Source organism: Triturus cristatus, chromosome 4_1 (genome assembly GCF_964204655.1).
Source record: "Triturus cristatus chromosome 4_1, aTriCri1.1, whole genome shotgun sequence".
NCBI classification, from domain to species: Eukaryota; Metazoa; Chordata; class Amphibia; order Caudata; family Salamandridae; genus Triturus; species Triturus cristatus.
Window position 1 is genome coordinate 11,578,498 of NC_140585.1, and position 22,203 is coordinate 11,600,700.

The following is a 22,203-nucleotide window of genomic DNA, read 5'->3' on the forward strand; positions in this document are numbered from 1 at the left end:
GCTTTTGAGACACCAGATGAAGATGTTTTGTACAGGATGACTCTAGATAATAGAGAAAGTGAGATTGTTGGAACATATGCTGTGTTTAATCCAGATGATTTGCCTCAAGAATTGAGAAACACAGTGAAAGCAGTAGTTTGGGATTTTACTGGAGAAGATGTGGGATTAAGGAATAATGTAGATCCAGTAAAGATTACAGTGAAAGTGGGAATCACTTACCCTAATATCCCACAATACAGATTGACACCAGAGATAATTGAGGGAATAACACCTATAATAGACAAGATGATTCAGCAGGGTGTTTTGAGAGAATTACTGAGTAGCCCATGTAATTCACCCATGATGGGGCTGAAGAAACCTAATGGGAAATTCAGGATAGTGCAAGATTTGAGAAAGGTTAACAAAATTGTGGTATCATGCTGTCCCATTGTGCCAAATCCGTCAGTGATTTTGTATCAGATTCCTCATGATGCTGAATGGTACACAGTAATTGATTTGTGTCATGCTTTCTTTTCAATTCCATTGCATCATGACAGCCAGCCGATTTTTGCATTTCGGTTTGGACAGCGTATTTTGGCATGGTGCCGAATCCCACAGGGGTATACAGAGAGCCCTTCAATATTCAATCAGTTGCTGAAAAAGTCTTTGGAGAGTCTGACTATGCCTGAAAGCTCAGTACTAGTACAGTATATCGATGACCTACTTGTGGCATCGAAGACACGTGAAGCTTGTGAAGTAGATACTATAGCTTTACTGAATCATCTGGCAGATGGGGGGTTAAAAGTATCTCCAGCCAAATTGCAATTTTGCAAGAAAGAAGTACATTATCTTGGACATAATATTGAAAAAGGTCTGAGAAAAGTGACCATTGACAGGATCAAAATTATCAGAGGAATGAGAGCCCCAATGACCCAGAGGGAAGGGAGGATGTTTCTGGGAATGGTGGGTTATTGTCGTCAGTGGATAAGTAATTTTTCCCTGATAGCGAAGCCACTAGTTAAATTGACCAAAAGTGAAGTAAAAGACCCCTTGGAACTGAATGCAGAACAAATGGCAGCATTCGAGGAATTAAAGAGCAGATTATGTGAAGCTCCTGCTCTGGGAATGCCAGACTATGAGAAGGAGTTTGAATTGTACTGTAGTGAGAGAAATGGATGTGCACTTTCAGTGTTAATCCAGAAACATGGATGTCTGAGAAGGTCAATAGCATACTTCTCATCGACACTTGACCCAGTAGCTGTGGGTTTGCCAGGTTGCCTGAAAGCAGTAGCTGCTACATGCAGAAGCTTGGAACAGAGTGAGGGTATAATAATGGGATATCCTGTACGGGTATTCGTACCTCATGATGTGGCAATTCTTTTGACAAGAAGCAGGACTCAATATATGTCACATAGTCGGCTGACTAAATATGAGAAAATCATTCTGGGAGCATCAAATGTGACTCTTGAAAGATGTGTGAATGTGAATCCAGCGACATTGTTGCCAGATGCTGAGAATGTTAGTGTGAGAGATGATGTTGATCATGATTGTTTGGATGTACTTGATTACTGTACAAAACAAAGACCAGACATAAGAGATCTGCCACTTCCTGAGAGTGATCATGTGCTGTTTGTGGATGGATCGTGTCTGAGAACAGAAGAAGGTGTGCTGAGTGCAGCATATGCGGTGTGCAAAGTTTCAGAAGTTATGGAAGCTTCATCTTTGAAAGGAGTTAAATCTGCTCAAGTAGCGGAATTGGTGGCATTGACAAAAGCTTGCAAGATTGGGAAAAATGTGAGAGTGACTGTAATGACTGATAGTCAGTACGGATTTGGAGTCGTGCATGACTTTGGCCAGCTTTGGCTACAGAGAGGTTTCTTGACTTCGAGTGGAACTCCTATAAAGAATGCTGAAGTGATTGGGAAATTGCTTGAGGCGATACAGCTGCCTAAAGAACTTGCAGTTGTGAAGTGTGCTGCTCATGGACAAGGAGATGATTTTGTTACTCTTGGTAATAGGTTCGCAAATGACATAGCACAGTATTGTGCAAAGAACAATCAGTCGATTAACAAGGGAAGAGAGAAGGAAATGTCTTTTTGTTCTGTAATGTTTACTAATGTCCTGGAAACATGGGATGAGGTGAAGCAGTTGCAGGATGAAGCAGGAGATGAGGAAATGAGAGATTGGATCAAGGCAGGTTGTGCACCAAGGGAAAAGGATCATGTTTGGATCTATAGGGATGGAAGACCAGTTATGCCAAATTCCATGTTGTCAACAATGGCAAGAATGTATCATGGCCAGGGTCACCTGGGAAGGGATGCCATGATTAGGTCTTTTAAACAGACCTGGTACAATGCAAAGTTCAGGTTGATTGCAGAGAGCATTTGTCAAAGATGTTTGATTTGTCAGCAATTCAATACTGGGAAGAAAACAGTGGTGAGTCTAGGAACAATAGGCAGAGAAGGAGGTCCTTTTACCAGAATGCAAATAGATTTCATTGAAATGCCACAGGTCAATAGATTGAGGTATGTTCTAGTGGTGGTCTGTTTGTTTTCAAGGTGGGTGGAAGCATATCCGACTAGGAGAAATGATGGAAGAACAGTAGCTAAGTAGCTGTTAAGAGAGTTGATTCCTAGGTACGGGTTCCCAGTGACAATTGAGTCAGATAGAGGGGGACACTTCTACAATGAGCTCATGAGTTTGATTTGTGAAGCATTGAGCATACAGCAGAAGCTACATTGTGCATACAGGCCAGAGGCTTCTGGCGTTGTTGAGCAGATGAATCGCACAATCAAAAACAGAATTGGTAAGATGTGTTTAGCCACTGGAATGAAATGGCCTGATGTCTTGCCTCTAGTACTAATGACTATTAGGTCTACTCCAGACAGAACTACAGGGTTGAGTCCACATGAAATATTGATGGGACGTGCAATGAGACATGCATTCGTGCCTGTCAACAAGTTAATGACAATAACTGATGACATGATTTTGGATTACTGTAAAGGCCTGGCTGACGCAGTTCATTCTGTGTTTCACCAGGTTGGAGAAGACGCCACTACACTTGAAAAGAAGCAGGCCCATGATTTGAGCCCAGGGGATTGGGTGAGAATAAAGGTGCACAGGAGAAGAAATTGCTTGGTTCCAAGGTGGGGAAGACAAAGACAAGTCATTCTGACTACGACGACCGCTGTAAAGTGTGCTGGAGTGAAGAACTGGGTTCATGCAAGTCATACTCTGAGAGTTCCTAATCCAAAAGATGGGACTGGGAAGGAGTATTTTGAAGAGTCAGATTCCAGTGATGATGCAGACACTGAAACAGTGAGAAGAAAAAAGAATCCTGAAAGGGGGGAAAGAGAGTCAGAAAGAGAGTCAGGTGATTCTTTTTTCTTACCAGGAGAGGCTTCAAGAGGAATATTAAGAACCTCGAAAGAGAGTGCAGATTCTGGGAAAGTGCCTGAAGTTTCAACGAGCAGTGAAAAAGGAAAAAGAGAAAGAAAGAAGAGAAGACAGCAATTCCACAGAGACTACACCTGAGTCAGAAGAAGAGGTTGAGAATTCACCTGAGATTACTTCTGAAGAAGTAGGGTCAGAAGAAGATAGAGAGGGACAGATTGCGGAAGACCCCCGAGGAGGTGTAGGGAACATTCCTGATAAGCTAGGTGAAGGGACAAGTAGACAGCAAGAAGGTTGCGTGTCGGAGACCCAAGGAGGGACAGTAGCAGGGAAATCTCAATTGGTGGAGAAGAAGTCTGTGGAAGAAGGGAAAATCGTTGATGAACAAGAGGCAAATGAGACAGAATTGGATGAGAGTGAGAATGAGAAACCAGAGGGTCGAGTTCTGAGAAAGAGAACTTGGATTGGAGAAAGAAACAATAGAGAAGTGAAAAGAAGTGTAAAAGGAGATCTTTGGCCTAACAAGATAAAGAGGCTGAGATATCGATTGACACGAGTAAATTCATCGAAAGCTGAACAGGTGAACGAGGTATCAAGTCAAAATCAAGCGAAAGAAGAAAAACAGAAAGAACCACAGAAAGAACAAAAGGAACCAGAAGGGATCAAGAGGATCAGAAAGCCCAACCAGAAAGATAGGTCACCGGAATGGACGTATGTGGCACTGTCTGAAGGAGAAGAAGAGGCAGAAAGTCAAGGAAATCCAGCGGGGACCTTACGGAGAGTGGTTGAGGAGGAGAAAACTGTTGGAGTCCTGAAAGTTATCCTGACTGACATTGGAGAAGAGTCAGAGGCTCAGGATATTGAAGATCTGATACAGTTTGATGTTGCTGAAGAAGAAGTGAAAAGTGATGAGAATCCAAACTGAGTGAACTAAAGGAGTCACTTGGAGAAGAGTGAAGAAGAAGAAACTGAAAACTAACAGATTGAACAGATTGAAATAATCTAGTGTTTTAGAGATTCAGTAGTGGAGTAGTAGAGGCTAAGTCAAAAGACACAGTCAAAGTAGTAGAATGGCTAACACAGAAAATAATCAAAGTAGTTGTATCTTCTTGAAAAGATGGTGTAGAATGTGCTGCTGCTGTACAGGACTATTAATGCTATTATGGAGTGTACTTGCTTTATTAGTTACTTTTAGGGTTTCAATAGACACTTTTGGAATACATACTGAGAATATGACTAACATGGGGAAGAGTTCACAGAAAGTAGTAGTTCCAACTAGAATTAGTAATATATACATACATAAGGATAGGTCAATTAATGATTTTTCTAGTAATGTTTTTTCTAAATTGTTGTATGAATACGTGAAGACAATGGAAGTAAGGGATTGCTACGTCTGTATGCAATTGCCTGCATCCGTTTCAGAAGGAGTTACTTATCATCATCTTCCAGCTACGTATGGGATTTCATGTAGTGTGTTGAGTAGTGTTTTTTATTTGTTAGGGAAAATTGATTATGAGATGTATAATAAGGATAACATTTTTGGGCAATTGCCTATGAATAGAAAACTGAATCCTGCTAAAGAAGCTAACATTTTTGGTGAAATTTTTATTGAAACAGAAGAATTAACATTGGATTACATTTTTAGAAACAATTTAACTTGTAGTTTGAAGGAAGAAGAGAAAGCTTTCCTAGACATGGTAGAGAAAAGGAGAATAAGCATGCATGAAAAGGCAGGAGGATATAAAATGAGTGAGACAGTGTGGGACATTGAGATGGGAAAGGAGTTGAAAAATGGGGCCAGACCAACTTTGGCTTTAGATGCACCACAAAAGGGTAAGCTATGCATTACTAGAAGGAAATCCCAATATGATAATTATTTCGTTGGGACTAGTGAGTGCCATGATACATACTTTATTGCAACGGGATGGGGATTTAAAGGAGGAGAGGATCCAGTTTTCCCAGGAGTGTATTATATTTGTGGGAATAGAGCTTATTACAGGTTGCCTGACCATTGGTATGGCACATGTTATGTTGGCCTGGTCTTTCCAAAATTTTTCCATATGGATAGAATAGAAGATGTAGAACACATTAATCTACTAACACGCTTTAAGAGAGAAACCTGGTCAGAAATTGTAGGAGATATTTTTGGAGCTTTGATTCCAGCAGTGGGAATTTCATTAAATGCATATGGAATTCGGAAGTTGTCAACAGTGGTGGATCGCTTATCGACAAGCACCGCTGGAGTGTTTCTGTTGGTGAATACAGAGATGGTTGCCATACGCGCCATGTCTATGCAAAATCGACTTGCCCGTGATATTTTATTGGCCAAGGAGGGTGGAGTCTGTGGAATGCTGAAAGATCAACATTGTTGCACTTACATTCCTGATGAAAGCAAAGATCTAAAGGTCTATATCAAAAATATTACTGATTTGCATGAAGAATTAGTACCACTGGAAGCTGAAAGTATCTGGACTAAAATGGCTAATAAGATGATTGCTGTTAGGAATTTTATTGCTAAGATAGGTAGTACCATTTTTGGTAAAATATTGTTTCCATTGACATGTGTGATTGTTGCTTTATTGATTCTTAGATTAGGGTGTTTATGTTGTAAAAACAGGAGAGGTCAAAAGAAAATAGTAAAAGAAAATACTGAAAAGAAACTAAAGAGGTCAAAAAGAGACCCACAAGAAATAGAATTAGAAGAGTTTAGAGAGAGTGTGTACTTAGAATCGAAAAGAGATGATGAAAGAGAGACTGGCGTGTAGTATAAATGCAAAAAGACATTTGAATTTCTCCTAAGAAATGGGAACTAAATTTTTGGGTTGGATTTTTGTGGTGATAATATATCACCAAAGGGGTGATTGCTGGAGCAGGGTTTTCTGTTTAAACCCGAACATCAGCTTATATTTCTATATGTCGTAATTAAAATTATTAACGAATAATCATTAAGTATTGATTTTTTGTTGAGTGTTCTGACTAATCAACCTTACTAATAAAAGAATTACACGTGGGGATGCAGTTGCATGGCTTAATTAATAAGTGTACTAAGTTGGTGAGCAAATTAATTAAATACGTATGGCTAAAGTGCTATTGGTTATGTGTTGGCGCTTTAAAATAATATGCTTTTTATGTCGCAAATGGCTAGATAATTACATACACATAAGGGTATTAGTGGGAATTAACACTGTATAATCATTATGACGTAGTAATATTGTTTTGTGTTTCTTTTAATTAAGATTGTCCATTTTGGCCTATTGATGAAAGATGGCCGATATTTACAGCCTGCATTTGAGTAGATGAAATACGAAGAGAGGCCTCGCTGAATATGGTTGAAAACCTGACCTCGGCCTCTGTCTGTGCTAAAAGTTTCCGAAAGGACAGCAGCTCTGGGCTCATCACCAGATATCCTTGGAAGTGAACAGTTGCCACAATGAACATTTTGATAAACTTGCGGTGGCTTCACTATAATTCCGGAGAACAGCATCCATGAATGTTGCAGATTTAGTTTGTGCTTCCTTCTTCCGTGTTTTTATTTTTGTGATATTCAAGAGCGGAGATTTTTCTAAATGTTGCGAGCCAACATCCTTTCCTGCTCGCTCTGCTCAACGGACGTTTAGAGTTTGTAACTTTTAATGTGTAAGTTTTATTATAAATATTGTTAGACTAGAGAGGGTCTTAGGCCACTTCTTCCCGAACTTATGCTCGAGAGGATCGATGCTGATTGAGAGGACGGCGACTCAACGGCGACTCAGGAGACTTTGAGAGACCTGTCCTGACCTATAATACGACATTTAGCTAGAATAGGTAACTATGAGGATAATGATTTTGCTACTAATGACTTTTCATTTGAACTAATTTAGATAAAATAACCTTTTGTTTGAATTACAGTGTCGGGTGGTTATTTCTTTGTCAATTATTGAGATCTCAGATGTGTTCCTATTGTTTAAATCATGACTCGAGACAAATCAATTAGGTTGCATTGACCTCAGATTAGATGCAGATTGATTTAGGAGGAGTTCTCTCGTATATTCAATGTGGATAGAGTTATAGAATGAATGTTAGCGTGATGGGCCCTAGCGTATGGTGAGTGTATGTGCATGTGACTGTGGAAATACTCTATCCGTGGAAGTAGGGAGAATTTGTAAGTACCGATCTGCAGCACTGGCACTACATGAACTGTAACCCCTCAGTAAATACCCCTTCAGAGAGGGGTACTACGAGAGCTGGCACTACATGAACTGTAACCCCTCAGTAAATACCCCTTCAGAGAGGGGTACTACGAGAGCTGGCACTACATGAACTGTAACCCCTCAGTAAATACCCCTTCAGAGAGGGATACTACGAGAGCTGGCACTACATGAACTGTTAACCCCTCGGTAAATACCCCTTCAGAGAGGGATACTACGAGAGCTGGCACTACATGAACTGTAACCCCTCAGTAAATACCCCTTCAGAGAGGGGTACTACGAGAGCTGGCACTACATGAACTGTAACCCCTCAGAAAATACCCCTTCAGAGAGGGATACTACGAGAGCTGGCACTACATGAACTGTAACCTCTCAGTAAATACCCCTTCAGAGAGGGGTACTACGAGAGCTGGCACTACACGAACTGTAACCCCTCAGTAAATACCCCTTCAGAGAGGGGTACTACGAGAGCTGGCACTACACGAACTGTAACCCCTCAGTAAATACCCCTTCAGAGAGGGGTACTACGAGAGCTGGCACTACATGAACTGTAACCCCTCAGTAAATACCCCTTCAGAGAGGGATACTACGAGAGCTGGCACAACATGAACTGTAACCTCTCAGTAAATACCCCTTCAGAGAGGGGTACTACGAGAGCTGGCACTACACGAACTGTAACCCCTCAGTAAATACCCCTTCAGAGAGAGGTACTACGAGAGCTGGCACTACACGAACTGTAACCCCTCAGTAAATACCCCTTCAGAGAGGGGTACTACAAGAGCTGGCACTACATGAACTGTAACCCCTCGGTAAATACCCCTTCAGAGAGGGATACTACGAGAGCTGGCACTACATGAACTGTAACCCCTCAGTAAAAAACCCTTCCGAGAGGGGAACTACGAGAGCTGGCTGTTACATTCTCAAACCACAAATGTTGTCCAGTAAGCTATTCCTTTAAGGCATGCGACATGTGTACTTTTATGTATGTTCCAGGTTCTAATTGGAGCCTCCAAGGTTAATGATTCTATTGTAAAGGGCAGTTACAGCTGAACCCTGAGATTGATGGATGTACTATTGCCGTGCTGTAATAAACCATCTTTTCTAGATTTAAGTATCGAATTTTAATATTTGGCGACGAGCGGCGAAAGAAAACACTCCTGCCTTTATCCAGCACGGGAGCGGAGTAACTCACGCTTTATGGTTATGGTTTTTATTTTATTTTTGGTGTTTTGTACAAAATCTAACTTGGATATCTACGTACTCAATTCAGACGAGGATTACTGATCTACCGATCTACATGTATGGTTAGAAGACTGGTTGCGCTCCTGTTTAAGGGACATCACTCCGCAACGTTTTCGTTTTTGGATTAAAACCCTTGTATGCAGTGCGGACTCTCGTGGAGCACAAGCTAGATTCCCAGGCATTATTGGAGGTATCTTTGGCAAGCTTAGCGGACTCGCACCACTAAAATAATCATCGGTAATCATCGGAAAACAGTGGTTACCGTGTATGCATTCTTCGAATCAAGCGCTCCCCGTTAACCGCGCTCCACGGTTCGCGCCATTCCTCCTCACAGTTCCAAGGAAAACGGGCTTCAGCTCAGAGTGCTGACATCACCACGCCAACGCTACGTGTGCGTTGCGTGCGTCAGGCAGCCATTTTGTTGTTTGGTTACTTAGCAACCAACACGGAAGTCAATTCCAAACGGAGCCGGCAGTGGCAATCACAGTCTTTCGATCTTTTACGGTGATATCGCTAAGAAATGATATCGAGAGAACCAATGTAAGAATATGTAACGTTGTACAGATCAACTACAAAAGACCCACAACAAGTGAGTTTTTGAACTATAGCTGGTTAGTTATCATTGGGTAATTTATTTCAAGTGTATTTTAGTTCAAGGGAAGTGTGCAGTGACTTATATCTTCAACAAATTTTCATTGTTTTACGGTTCAGATTTTTTTTTGTTGTTTTTTTTTCTTTCTTTTGTTTAAAAAAAAAAAAAAAAAAAAAATGCAATTTGAAGATCCAAGTACATTTCTTCAAAACAAAGGTGATCCGCCCATACCGTGGCCTCGATGGAAAGAGGAGTTCATTAACTACATGAAAGCCATAGATGGGGAACGCATGGGCGCAGAAAGGAAAAAAAGCATTCTACTTCACTGTCTTGGCTCGGAGGGTCAAGAAGTATTCAGAACTTTGCCGCAAGTTGTTCTCCAGATGGGGCAAGGGGATAATATGAATATGTATGTAGAAGCCTTGACCAGGTTGGAAAAAAGATTCAAACCAACATCAAACATTGCCCTGAACAGATTTAAATTTTATACCAGGGCACAAAAAGATGACAAATTTTTTGACGATTTTCTTACGGCCTTGAGAGCGTTAAGTCTACACTGCAGGAGGAGCCTAGCGCGCAACCAAGATGGCCGCGTAGGTGCGAGGCTCCCGGGGACCTCCGCAACCTCCTACGACTATCCTGAATTAATCCTGTCTCGGATGAGGGGAATGTGTTGGTGAGCCTGAGCTGAGGTGGCACCCGTTTCCCGTTGTCAAATCGGACCTCGGACACCGGAGTAAGCACCGTTTGAAGTCTGCGGCCTGCTCCTCGCCAGACCCCGGATTTGCGCTGAGGGGTGACCCAGTGACAAAGTGAACAACAGCGGCGGGCCGGGCCTGGCGAGTCGCGTACCCCGCACTTTCGCTTTCGCTTTCGCACCCCCTTGCCGTCTCTGCAGGGTTGGGTCGCGGGGCTCTTTGTGCTGGTGTGGTCTCGTTGGGAGACTCGGCCTGCCCGCCGGCTGTGACCCATCCCGCCGATCTGGGGTGGCCCCCCCCGGAGCTTGTGGCCCTGATTGCTTGCCCTTCACGACGTGGCTGGTGCGACCGGGGGACTGGTGGCCATGGCCACGAAACAAGATGGAGATCGGGCAAAGACCAAGTCGACCCGGCGTGGCACCACCCCTCAGGCCAACAGTATGGACCGCTACACCCTCCAGAAGGGATCTCCCGGCGGACCGCACAAATCCCCTGAGGGCCCTCCTGATGCCCCGGACCTCCCCACGGATCTGACTCTGCGGGATGTCATGGGCGCCATCGCCGAGATGAAGGCCTCGGTGGGCCAGCGGTTCGACACACTGGCACAGAAGATCGACTCGGTCCTCGTGGATGTTGGCCTGGTGAGGGCCGATCTTTCCAAGACCAATGACCGAGTTGATTCTTTGGCCCACACCGCATCGGGCCTTACCACTGAGGTGGCGGTACTACAGGCAGAGGTGCGCCGGCTTGGTCAGGCGACCGCGCTTATGGATCGGCGCCTGGAGGACTCCGAGAGTCGGGCCCGGAGGAACAACATCCGCCTCATTGGGTGTGCCCGAGGGACGGGAGGAAGCGGCGGCGGACCTGTTTGTGGAGGACCTGATCGCTACCCATCTCCAGCCACGGGGGCTGAGTAAATTCTTCGCTGTGGAGCGGGCCCACAGGGTTCCCGGGGGAAGGCCGAAGGTCGGGGCCCCTCCGCGGCCTCTCATTGCCCGGATCTTCAACTTTCGGGACAGAGACGCTATCCTGCAAGCATCCAGACTACATGGGCCGGTTAAGCTTGACAATATGGAGGTGAATTTTTACCCCGATTTCACCCCAGCGGTCCAGAAGCAGAGACTGAGCTTCCAAGGCGTCAAGCGCCGTCTTCGAGTGGAGGTAGAGGGTCGCACGCACTTTTTTGACCGTCCCGAAGCGGCCGGAGACTGGCTGGACACTCTGTCTGGGGATCGTGACCCGGGGGGCGGGGGGAGACGGCACACTGGATCGGGATTGAGGGGGTAATGTTGGACTTCGCTCTGGACAAAACTGATGCCACTCTCGATTAAGCGTCTGTTTGTATAATTTCCCCTCCTATGGAGGTTGTGTGGAGTCTACTGGGGGTTCTCCTTCCTCCTCTAGGGGGTTTAGCTAGTCTTTACTATATATATGGGGCGACAGGCACACTGCACGTTGGGGGGGCTGTTCGGGCTCATGCAGGGGTGCAGGGAGGGGGGAGTTTTGTTGGGATGGGTGGGCAGGGATGGGGGGGTGTTGTTTGTTTTTACCACAAGGCAAAATTATCATTGTACTAGCTCAATAGTGCTCTCTGGGGGACAAATGGTGGCTTCTGTTTATGATGGGGGGTAGGGAATTAACTCTGTTGTCCTGGAACGTGAATGGACTGGGGGACAGGATAAAACGAGGGGTAGTCCTGCAGTTCTTGAAGCGAATTTCGCCCGATGTAGTTTTTCTGCAGGAGACACACCTCATTGGCAATTCCTTCTGCGCCATGAATCGGCGTGGCTATCGCCTGGTAGCCCATTCGGGCTTCACGTCTGGCTCAAGGGGTGTGGGCATCATGGTTAAGAACTCGCTCCCGTTGGGAGATTGATGAGGTGCTCCATGACGACAGGGGACGTTACGCGGTCTTGGTGGGAAGGATGGAGGGCAAAGTGGTTGTATTTGTGTCAGTGTACGTCCCGCCGGGGCTGCAGTTGACTACCTTTGCGGACCTGGGGCGCCTCCTCCTTGGCCTTCCGGGGGGGATTCTGGTGGTGGGGGGGGGATTTTAATGCGGTGGTTTCCGGGACTGTGGATCGTCACCCCCCTAGGGACCTCCCCCGGGCCCAAGCGTGGCTTTCTGGTCTATTGGACACTTTGGGGTTGGTGGATTGCTGGCGTTTAAAACATCCCACGCAGCTACAGTATACCTTCCATTCGGGGGCCCATGGTAGTCTCTCACGACTAGATTATGTCCTGGTCCCGGCGGCCTATGTTGGGAGGGTGGGAGAGGTGCGCCATTTGGCACGGGGTATCTCGGACCATTCCCCGCTCCTGTTACACCTGGATCTTTTTCCGAGGGGTGGGGGTAGGGTGGTCCCGATCAATCCCTGGTACCTGCGCGACCCCACCATTCGCGCTGAATTGATTAAATCCCTCCAGCGCTATTTTGACGAGAATGTGGGGTCCGTGCCTTCGGCTGTCTCACTGTGGGAGGCATTCAAGACAGTACTACGAGGAGAGGCCCTGTCCCTTATTTCCCACACCCGGAGGCGCGAGCGGGAGGAGGTGACCCGGGTGGAAGCTGAGATAGCCGAGTTGGAGGGTAATCTAGAATGTGGGGTGACGGATGCCGTATTACATGTTCTCCAACTCAAGCAAGCGGCCTATAGGGCCCTCGTCACGGAGGCGGCCAGGGGCCTCAGTAGAGAGCAACAGGGGAGACTGTATGATGTGGGTGATAAGGCTGGTAAATTGATTGCGTGGCTGGACAAAAAGGTGAGAGCGAGTCGTGTAGTCCCGCTGATTGAGAAAACGGACGGTGTGTGTGTTACTGAGCCGGAAGAAATTGTCTCCTGCTTCGTGGATTATTTCCGTGGGGTGTATTCCCCAGTGTCTTCCCGCTCTGAAGAGGATTCCCGTGCCCTGCTCAGGGATATCGCGCTGCCTTCCCTTTCGGAGGAGGACAGAGTGTCGTTGGATGCCGCTCCAACCTCCGACGAAATCGCCCTCGCCATACGTTCGGTCGCTTCCGGCAAGGCCATGGGTCCTAATGGTCTCCCCATCGAGTTGTACAAGTTGCGACCGGATACGCTGGCACCACATCTCCGATCGATGTTCCTGGAAGCTCACTCGGTGGGCTCCCTCCCGCTGGACCAGCGTCTGGCTACAATCGTGGTTATCCACAAGGAGGGGAAACCTCGGGACCGGGTTACATCCTATCGGCCCATTTCGCTACTGAACGCGGAGCCCAAAATTCTCGCCAAGGTCCTGGCCAATCGCTGGTCGGCGTGGTGGGCGAACTGGTTCACCAGGATCAGTCCGGCTTTATTCCCCAGCGTAACACGGCCCTTAACTTGCGGCGTTTGCATGGGGTACTCGCACGTGTTCAGTACATACGTGAGCCGGCCATTTTGGCGTCCTTGGACGCCACTATGGCGTTTGACACGCTTGAGTGGCCATACATCTGGGCGATGCTTGCGAAGTTTGGCTTTGGCGCAGGGTTCATCAGTTGGGTCAAATTGCTGTATTCGGGCCCATTGGCGCAGGTGGTGGTGAACGGTAGAGTATCAGCTCCGTTCGAGTTGGGCCGGGGCACGCGGCAGGGCTGCCCCTTATCGCCGCTCCTTTTTGCGCTTGCCTTGGAGCCCCTGGCGGAGTGGCTGCGGTGGGAGCCTTCCATCCGTGGTCTCCGTTGGACCCCCGAGTATGAGGACCGCGTATCCCTATACGCTGATGACATCCTCCTGTACCTAGCTTCCCCACGTAAATCACTGATAGTACTGGTTGATGTTTTACATTCATTTGGTCGTAACTCCGGCCTTGTCATCAACTGGGCTAAATCGTGCGTGTATGTTCTCTCTGGGGAGGCTCCCATTCTCCCGCGGGGCTGTCCGATCCAGATCGCCCCGCAGGGATTTCGGTACCTGGGTGTCTTCATTACTCTGGACCCGGAGGCCCGGTATGAACGGAACTTGCTTCCCCCCCTCCAGCGCCTGAAGGTAGACGTCGCGCGCTGGCGGCGCCTGCCGCTTTCGCCGCTCGGCCGGGCGGCATTGTTTAAGATGATGTCTCTGCCGCGTTTCCTGTACGCTTTGCAGAATACCATGGACCTCGTCCCAGCGCGCTACTTCCGTGAGGTGGAGAGTTTGCAGCGCCGCCTGTTCTGGGACGGGAGGCCGCGTATCGCCCTGGCGAAGCTGACGCTCCCATGGTATGACGGAGGGATCGCCCTCCCGGATATCAAACGGTACTATTGGGCATCCCAGCTGGCTGCGATTAATCACGGCCTGTACGGGCCCGCCTTAAACCCGGCATTCGAAATGGATAAGATGCTACTCCCGGGTGGGGACTATAATCGAGCGCTCTACTCCGGCGCGCCCGACGCTCGGCTGACCGGCCCCACGCGTGTCATGGTGCGTGTGTGGCACGCGGCCAATGTGGCGATGGGGTGGAAGGACCGTCTGACCCGGGCAACACCACTATACGCGTCCGAGCGGTTGGGCTCCCTGTGGACCTCGAAGGGCTTCGAGAAGTGGGACATGATAGGCATCAGTAAAGTGGGGGATCTCTGGACGAGGGGAGGATTCAAAACGTTCGAGACGCTGCAGACGGAATTCCAGTTGCATGATAGGGAGTACTTTCGGTATTTGCAGATCCGTCATGCACTGGGCTCCGTATTCCCGGACGTTGCATCCATCCCGGAGTATTCCCCCCTGGAGGATAGAGTGCTGGATGGACACGTTCCGGACAGCACGATCTCACTGATCTACAAAAAACTGATCAATGACCGCTCAGGATTGCTGACTGCCCTTCGCGAGGCTTGGGTTGCCGATGGACTGGAGCTGGACGACGAGGACTGGACCTCTGCGGTGGCCTCCCCGAAAGAGGTGGCCATACCGGCCCGCCTTCGCTTCGTCCAGCTCAAGATACTCCACAGAGTCTACATGACGGGGCCAAGGCTCCTGCGTGTGGGCTATGCTGTGGACGGGTTGTGTAAGTGTGGGTGTGGTGCTTTGGGGACCTTTCTGCATATACTGTGGGAATGCCCGGAGGTGGAGCAATTCTGGCGTGGTGTGCATGAGGTCCTGTGTGTGGTTACGCATGTGGTGCTGCTACCCGAAGCGAGGAGATGCCTGTTGAATGTGTGGGAACCTACCGACTACTCGGCGCCACAGACGTGGTGGGTGACTCTGGGATATATGGTGGCCAAGCGTGATATTGCTCAACTGTGGGGATCCCAGAGGTCCCCGACTGTCTCGGCCTGGAAGGAACATATGGACTGGTGCATGTTTCGGGAAAAGGTGGTGTATGTGGCGAGAGGTAAGCCTGGGACATGGGTGAAAGTATGGGGCCCCTGGAACGCCTACCGCGGGGGGATTTGTGCTCCGCCGTTATTGCCCGATCCGTCGCCTGCCCCATCCCCTTAGCCGATCCATCTTCCTTGCTCCGGGCATTGAGTTTACCCAGCCCTAGTCCTGATCTCTTCCCCTTCTTGATACTCCCATGGACTGGTAGGGTCCCCCTTCTAGGGGAGCACATGCTGCTATTTCTGACTGTGGATTGCCTTGTGGGTTTGTTTTTCTGGTTGTTCTTTCAGTTTAAAATGAAACCGTATAGTGTGGTCCGGATGGTGTGGCTATCAACGCTGTTAACTCCTGTGCTTCTTCCTCAGCCGCAATGCACGCTCTACAATGTGTATCATATGCTCCTTTTGTTTACTAGCGGCCGGCCGGAAGGTTGTAGGCCCATCTTTGTATATTTTTATGTGTTTTGTAATAAACGGTTTCAAAAAAAAAAAAAAGTCTACACTGCAACTTCGGAAACATCACCGATGAAATGATTCGGGATCAAATAATTGTTCACGTTAAAAACAAGAAGATACAAGAAAAACTATGGGTCATGGGGGATCCAAAGTTAGATGAAGCTATAGCTATAGCCAAATCCACGGAGCTATCAGAAAAATGGATGGATGTAGTAAGCCAAAAGTCCATTAAGTCCACTGCGGAAGAGGAAATATGTGTTGTCAAATCTAAGGGAGAAACTAAAAATCCCAACATACTACAAGGAAAACCCAAACAGAGTTACGGTAACTTTTCAGGAAGGAAGCAAGATCATCCTAATAATTTTTATGTGTGCTATAGATGTGGGAGCAGATCACATATTGCCTCTTTTCAGGGATGTCCAGCTATTAATAAAGAGTGTAAAGTTTGCGGCAGGATAGGACATTTCAGCAATGTCTGCAGAGATAGACGTCCCAATGGGCAAGCACGCAATGTGTCCGGGAGTTTGGATACAAATAAAGTTACAAGCGTGAATGACAGCCAAGATCGTGACAAGGGTTTTGTCGTGTCCATCACACATATGGGTCCAGAAAAAGGGAATTGTATGAAGTCTCCCAAATGTTCTTTTGATGTGCTTGGCACTAACTTGGAACTCATGGTGGACTCTGGTTTGCCGTGGACAATTATTAGTAGAAAGTACTTTAATGAAAAATTGCAAAATATTTGTGATAGTAAGGATATGCAACAACCCGACATTCACGCTGAAAGTTTTGATGGTTCAAAAATTGACATGGAAGGGTTCTTTAGAGTACTTTTAGGATTTAGGGGAAGAGCTGCTAATGTGAATTTGTATATTGCTACCAAAGGAGTAAATGTGCTAGGGTGGCGTGATCAGTGGGAACTAGGCATTATCTTAAATCCACGCTCGAAAGATCCGATTTCTTTATGTAATGAGCTAGACATGTTATCAGTTACTACAGTAAACCACGCTTCAGTAACTAACAATAGTATGTCACACATAACACATAAGTTTGACAAGGTATTCTGGGATAAGTTGGGTAAGTTAAAGAATTTTTCACATAGGATCGTTCTAAAGGATAATGCGATACCGGTCAAACAAAAGCTAAGAGGGGTACCCATTAATGTCAGAGATGAACTAAGAGACATGTTGCAAGACTTGTTGAAAGATAAGATTATTGAACCAATCGAATCTGCTGAATGGGTTTCGCCCATAGTTTTAGTACGCAAGCCTGATCAGAAGTTGCGCGTCTGCGTTGACTTAAGAGCACTAAACTCTAACATTATAATTGATTGTCACCCTCTCCCCAATATCATTGAACTGGTCTCACTGTTTGATGGTGCTCAGATTTTTTCGACACTCGACCTTAGATCTGCGTACCATCAAATTGAGCTAACGGAGGAGTCAAAGAAGTTTACGGCATTTATCACCCCACTTGGGCTTTTCCAATACACCAGGATGCCTTTTGGGTTGGCATCGGCTGCTTCTGTTTTTCAGAGAGTCATGTTTCAGATCTTCAAAGATATTGATGGGTATGTAAAGTGCTTCCAGGATGACATTTTGGTTTTTTCAAAGAATGAAAGTGAATATGAGGCACATTTAAATGAAGTATGCAAGAGGTTAGAGGAAGCTGGGCTTACCCTTAAGGCACACAAATGCAACTTATTCAGACGCTCAGTAGAGTATTTAGGGCATACCTTGTCCGGTAATGGTTTGGTTCCTAAGAAATCCAACGTAGAGGCTATTTTAAAGGCTCCGGCCCCGATTAACAAAGAACAGTTATTATCTTTTTCCGGTATGTGTGAATACTACAGCAAATTTGTTAAAAATTTTGCTACCAAGATGGAACCTTTAAGGAAGTTATTAAGACAAAAGGTAGCATTTGATTGGGGTGAAGAACAACATAAAGCTTTCTTGGATGTCAAAAATGATATAGTGAATGCCCCTACACTTAAACCGTTTAAAATGAGAAAAGAATGTATTGTCACGGTGGATGCCAGTCTATATGGGCTTGGTAGTGTTCTATCACAAAGAGATGGGGGAAAAGAGTGGAATGTAGCTTTTTCATCCATAACTCTTAATGAGACAGAGCGTAAGTATGCTGTTATTGAAAGAGAATTGCTGGCTTGTGTTTGGGCGGTGGAACACTATAGAATGTATGTGTGGGGAAGCAAGTTTGTACTCCGAACGGATCACAAACCTTTGGTCCATATTTTGTCAGCAGGTGGTGGTTGGAATTCCACAGCTAGAATAGCTAGGTTGACTTCAAGAATATAATTTCACGGTTGAATTCATACCTGGAAAGAAAAATGTAACTGCAGACTTCTTGTCACGCCTTCCGTGTGATGATGGTATTTGTAGTGTCAGGTTGGTTAAGGAAGTAGATTTTGTGTTAGGTATTTCTGATGTGGTTCCTTCACAGTACCAAGAAATCATGGAACAACTTTGGAAAGAGAGCCAAGAAGCAGATGACAAATGGGTTTGTCTCAGAAAATGTGTGATGGAAGGTTGGCCAAGGAAGGATCAGGTAGGATCAGAGTTACTACCGTATATCCAAGTAGCTGATGAGTTGTTTTGTGAGGGTGAGTTTCTGTTAAAAGCGGGTAAATGCATTCCTCCACGTGGTATTCAAGAATTGATCCTCAAATTAGCACACAAAACACATCCTGGTATATCTGCGATGAAACGCCTGATTAGATCCTATTTTTGGTGGGCAGGTATGGATAGGCTGATTGATCGTATTGTCAGGGAATGTAATGAGTGTTGTTCCAATGACAAAATGTTGAAGGTTCATATTCCTCCGTTAAAAACAGTTCAATGGCCAAAAGAACCGTGGAAGAAGGTAGCATTTGATATTTCAGGTCCGTTTCATATGTTACCTGAAATGTCACGTTTTGCGCTAGTTTTAATTGATTATCACTCCAAATGGCCTGAGGTGAAGTTTGTACCCAAAGCGAACACAAGTGCGGTTATAAGCTTCTTTAAAGAAGTTTTCTCACGGGAAGGTTGTCCGTCCACTCTTGTTTCTGATAATGGTGTGCAACTTGTTTCTCTGGAGATGGAAAATTTTCTTAAAAGTTGTGGCATACAACACATTTGTACCTCATTGTATGAACCTCATGAGAATGGTCAGGTGGAGAGGTTCAACCGAGTGCTTAAGAATTTTGTGGTTGAATCATTAAACCAAAAGGGTAATTGGTTGAGTGTGCTCAGGGAAAAACTGTGGGTATACCGCATTACCCCACATTCCACTACTGAGATCAGCCCATTCAAATTACTCAAAGGTAGAGATCCAGCTTCGGAGGTATGTCCCTGGTGGTTCAGAGGAAAGTGTAAGGAATTTATTGAGCAAAAGGTAAATTTACATGAAACTGCTAATAGGATTGAACACAAACATGGTAAGACTAGATTATGGTTTGACAACAAGTGGAAAACAAAGGAACCAGATTGGATGGTGGGTGATTGGGTCAGAATACTGAAACCTGCATTGGTTAATAAGGGAGTTAGTAAGTATGGTAGACCTATACAAATCAAGAAGGTGTTCAAGAACAGTGTGATCACCCAAGGTGGAAGAGTCTGGCATTCTAGGAGGTTGGCCAAAAGTCCTTTTCAGAATGGTAGACATTTGGGCATGCATAAAAATGAGGTGGCTGGCAATGACAGTTCACATATGGTGCAAGATGATGGATCAGTGGCGTCAAGGGTTAAAAGTAATGTGCGTATTAGAAATGCACCTAGATCATTTTGTGATTATGTTTGATGTTGTTCCATATTTATTTTGTTTGGTAATGAGGGGGATGTGTTACATTCTCAAACCACAAATGTTGTCCAGTAACCTATTCCTTTAAGGCATGCGACATGTGTACTTTTATGTATGTTCCAGGTTCTAATTGGAGCCTCCAAGGTTAATGATTCTATTGTAAAGGGCAGTTACAGCTGAACCCTGAGATTGATGGATGTACTATTGCCGTGCTGTAATAAACCATCTTTTCAAGATTTAAGTATCGAATTTTAATACTGGCACTACATGAACTGTAACCCCTCAGTAAATACCCCTTCAGAGAGGGGTACTACGAGAGCTGGCACTACATGAACTGTAACTGCAACTACATGAACTGTAACCCCTCAGTAAATACCCCTTCAGAGAGGGGTACTACGAGAGCTGGCTCTAAATGAACTGTAACCCCTCAGTAAATACCCCTTCAGAGAGGGATACTACGAGAGCTGGCACTACATGAACTGTAACCCCTCAGTAAATACCCCTTCAGAGAGGGATACTACGAGAGCTGGCACTACATGAACTGTAACCCCTCAGTAAATACCCCTTCAGAGAGGGGTACTACGAGAGCTGGCTCTAAATGAACTGTAACCCCTCAGTAAATACCCCTTCAGAGAGGGATACTACGAGAGCTGGCACTACATGAACTGTAACCCCTCAGTAAATACCCCTTCAGAGAGGGGTACTACGAGAGCTGGCTCTAAATGAACTGTAACCCCTCAGTAAATACCCCTTCAGAGAGGGATACTACGAGAGCTGGCACTACATGAACTGCATTCACACTTCATAGATTGCACGATGAGTGGGAGAGGCTCAGGGCATCACACTACATCTAACGCCTAACTTACCCCGCTGAAATGGAAGGTAACTGCAGATAGGGCTCCTCCTTCCACTGGGCAGACAGACGCTGGGCTCCACCTTCCACTGGACAGACAGGCAGACCCTCAGGAGCTCCTCTCTCCACTGCAGGAGGCGGGACACGCGACCCACTGCTGGTGCTGACGCTGCCCCCGGTGACCCGGACACTATTCTACCTTTAGGCACAGGCATCAGCATCCAGGACTACTGGAGACGCTGCCCCCCGGGTGACCCGGAAGCAGACCTTTGGTATCCTAAGGGGATGATACCTTCAGCCTACGCTGCTGCTGACTCTGCCACTATTGACCCGGAAGCTGAAATTTGTGGGGTTGTCGTGCTAGAAAACAAGGATGCTTTTAAATAATCTCGCATGGAGCTGCCGCTGCCTCCGGTCACCCGGAAGTGAATCTGCGCAGGAGTGAACTACGCGAGGGAACAGGAAGTAGTGGTAGTTTCGAGGGGAGGTGAGTCCAGGGGGGAAGAGGGGAGGTGAGTCCAGGGGGGAGAGGGAAGGTGAGTAGGTGAGTCCAGGTGGGAGAGGGGGTGAGTCCAGGGGGGAGGAGGGGAAGAGTGGGTTAGTCCGGGGGGGGGGTGAGTCCAGTGGTGTAGAGGGGGGGAGGGTTAAGGGGGAGAGGGGAGGTGAGTCCAGGGGGAGGAGGGGCCAGGGGAGAGAAGGGAGGTAAGTCCAAGGGGGGAGGGGAGGTCAGTCCAAGGTGAAGAGAGGCCAGGGGTTAAAGGGGGGGGGGGTGAGTCCAGGGGGAGGAGGAGAGGTGAGTCTAAGGAGAAGAGAGGTGGGGAAGAGGGGAGGTGAGGCCAGGTGGGGGAGGGAGGTCAGTCCATCGGGGAGGGGGAAACTGAGTCCAGGGAGAGGGAAGGTAAGTCCAGGAGGGTGAAGAGGGGAGGTGAGGCTGGGGGGCAAGGGGCGAGCAGGAAGGTGAGGTGCGGGAGAGGGATGTCAGTCCATGGGGGAGAGGAGGAAAGTGAGTCCAGGGGGAGAGGGGGGAGGTGAGTCCAGGTGGAGAGGGGGGAGGTGAGTCCAGGGGGAGGTGAGTCCAGGGGGGAGAGGGGAGGTGAGTCCAGAGGAGAGGTGAGTCGAGTCTAGAGAGGGGGAGGGGAGGTGAGTCTAGAGAGGGGGAGGTGGAGGGGAGGTGAGGTGAGTCCAGGCAAGGGTGGGAGGAGGAAAGGTGAGTCCAGGCGGGGGGGGGGGGGAAGGGGAGGAGAGTCTAGGCAGGGTGGGACGAGGGAGGCGAGTCGAGGGGGAGGGGATGTGAATCCAGGGCGGAGGAGGGGAGGTGAGTCCAAGTGGGGGGGGAGAGGTGAGTCCAAGGGGGGAGGAGGGGTGATTCAAGGGGTGTAGAGAGGAAGTGAGTCCAGGGGTGTAGAGAGGAAATGAGTCCAGGGGTGTAGAGAGGAAATGAGTCCAGGGATGTAGAGAGGAAATGAGTCCAGGGATGTAGAGAGGAAATGAGTCCAGGGGTGTAGAGAGGAAATGAGTCCAAGGGGGAGAAGGGAGGTGAGTCCAAGGGGGGAGCTCTATTGACTTCATGAACGAAAAGGCAGAGGGGCCGATAAAAGCCATTTCTCCTGATTGTGAAACAACTGTTGGTCAGATTGACAATGCTTTTATGCTGGATATCATGTAGCAGATCTTTGATTATAAGAGCATTCGATTTAAGAAGTATTTTCGCC

At 47.0% G+C, this 22,203-nt stretch overlaps 2 protein-coding genes across 4 annotated transcripts in view; one reads left to right on the plus strand and one right to left on the minus strand.

Moving 5' to 3' along the window:
• The window catches only part of LOC146839296 (uncharacterized), a 400,042-nt gene extending 379,406 nt beyond the window's left edge, over nucleotides 1-20,636 (minus strand). The window contains exon 1 of the mRNA XM_085650764.1: nucleotides 20,505-20,636. The gene's annotated coding sequence lies outside the window, so the exon portion shown is untranslated. The remainder of the gene's footprint in view (nucleotides 1-20,504) is intronic.
• Nucleotides 20,637-20,836: 200 nt separating this feature from the next.
• The window catches only part of LOC146839298 (uncharacterized), a 118,179-nt gene continuing 116,812 nt past the window's right edge, over nucleotides 20,837-22,203 (plus strand). For all 3 annotated transcript variants that reach the window (XM_085651327.1, XM_085651326.1, XM_085651328.1), the window contains exon 1: nucleotides 20,837-20,978. The gene's annotated coding sequence lies outside the window, so the exon portion shown is untranslated. The remainder of the gene's footprint in view (nucleotides 20,979-22,203) is intronic.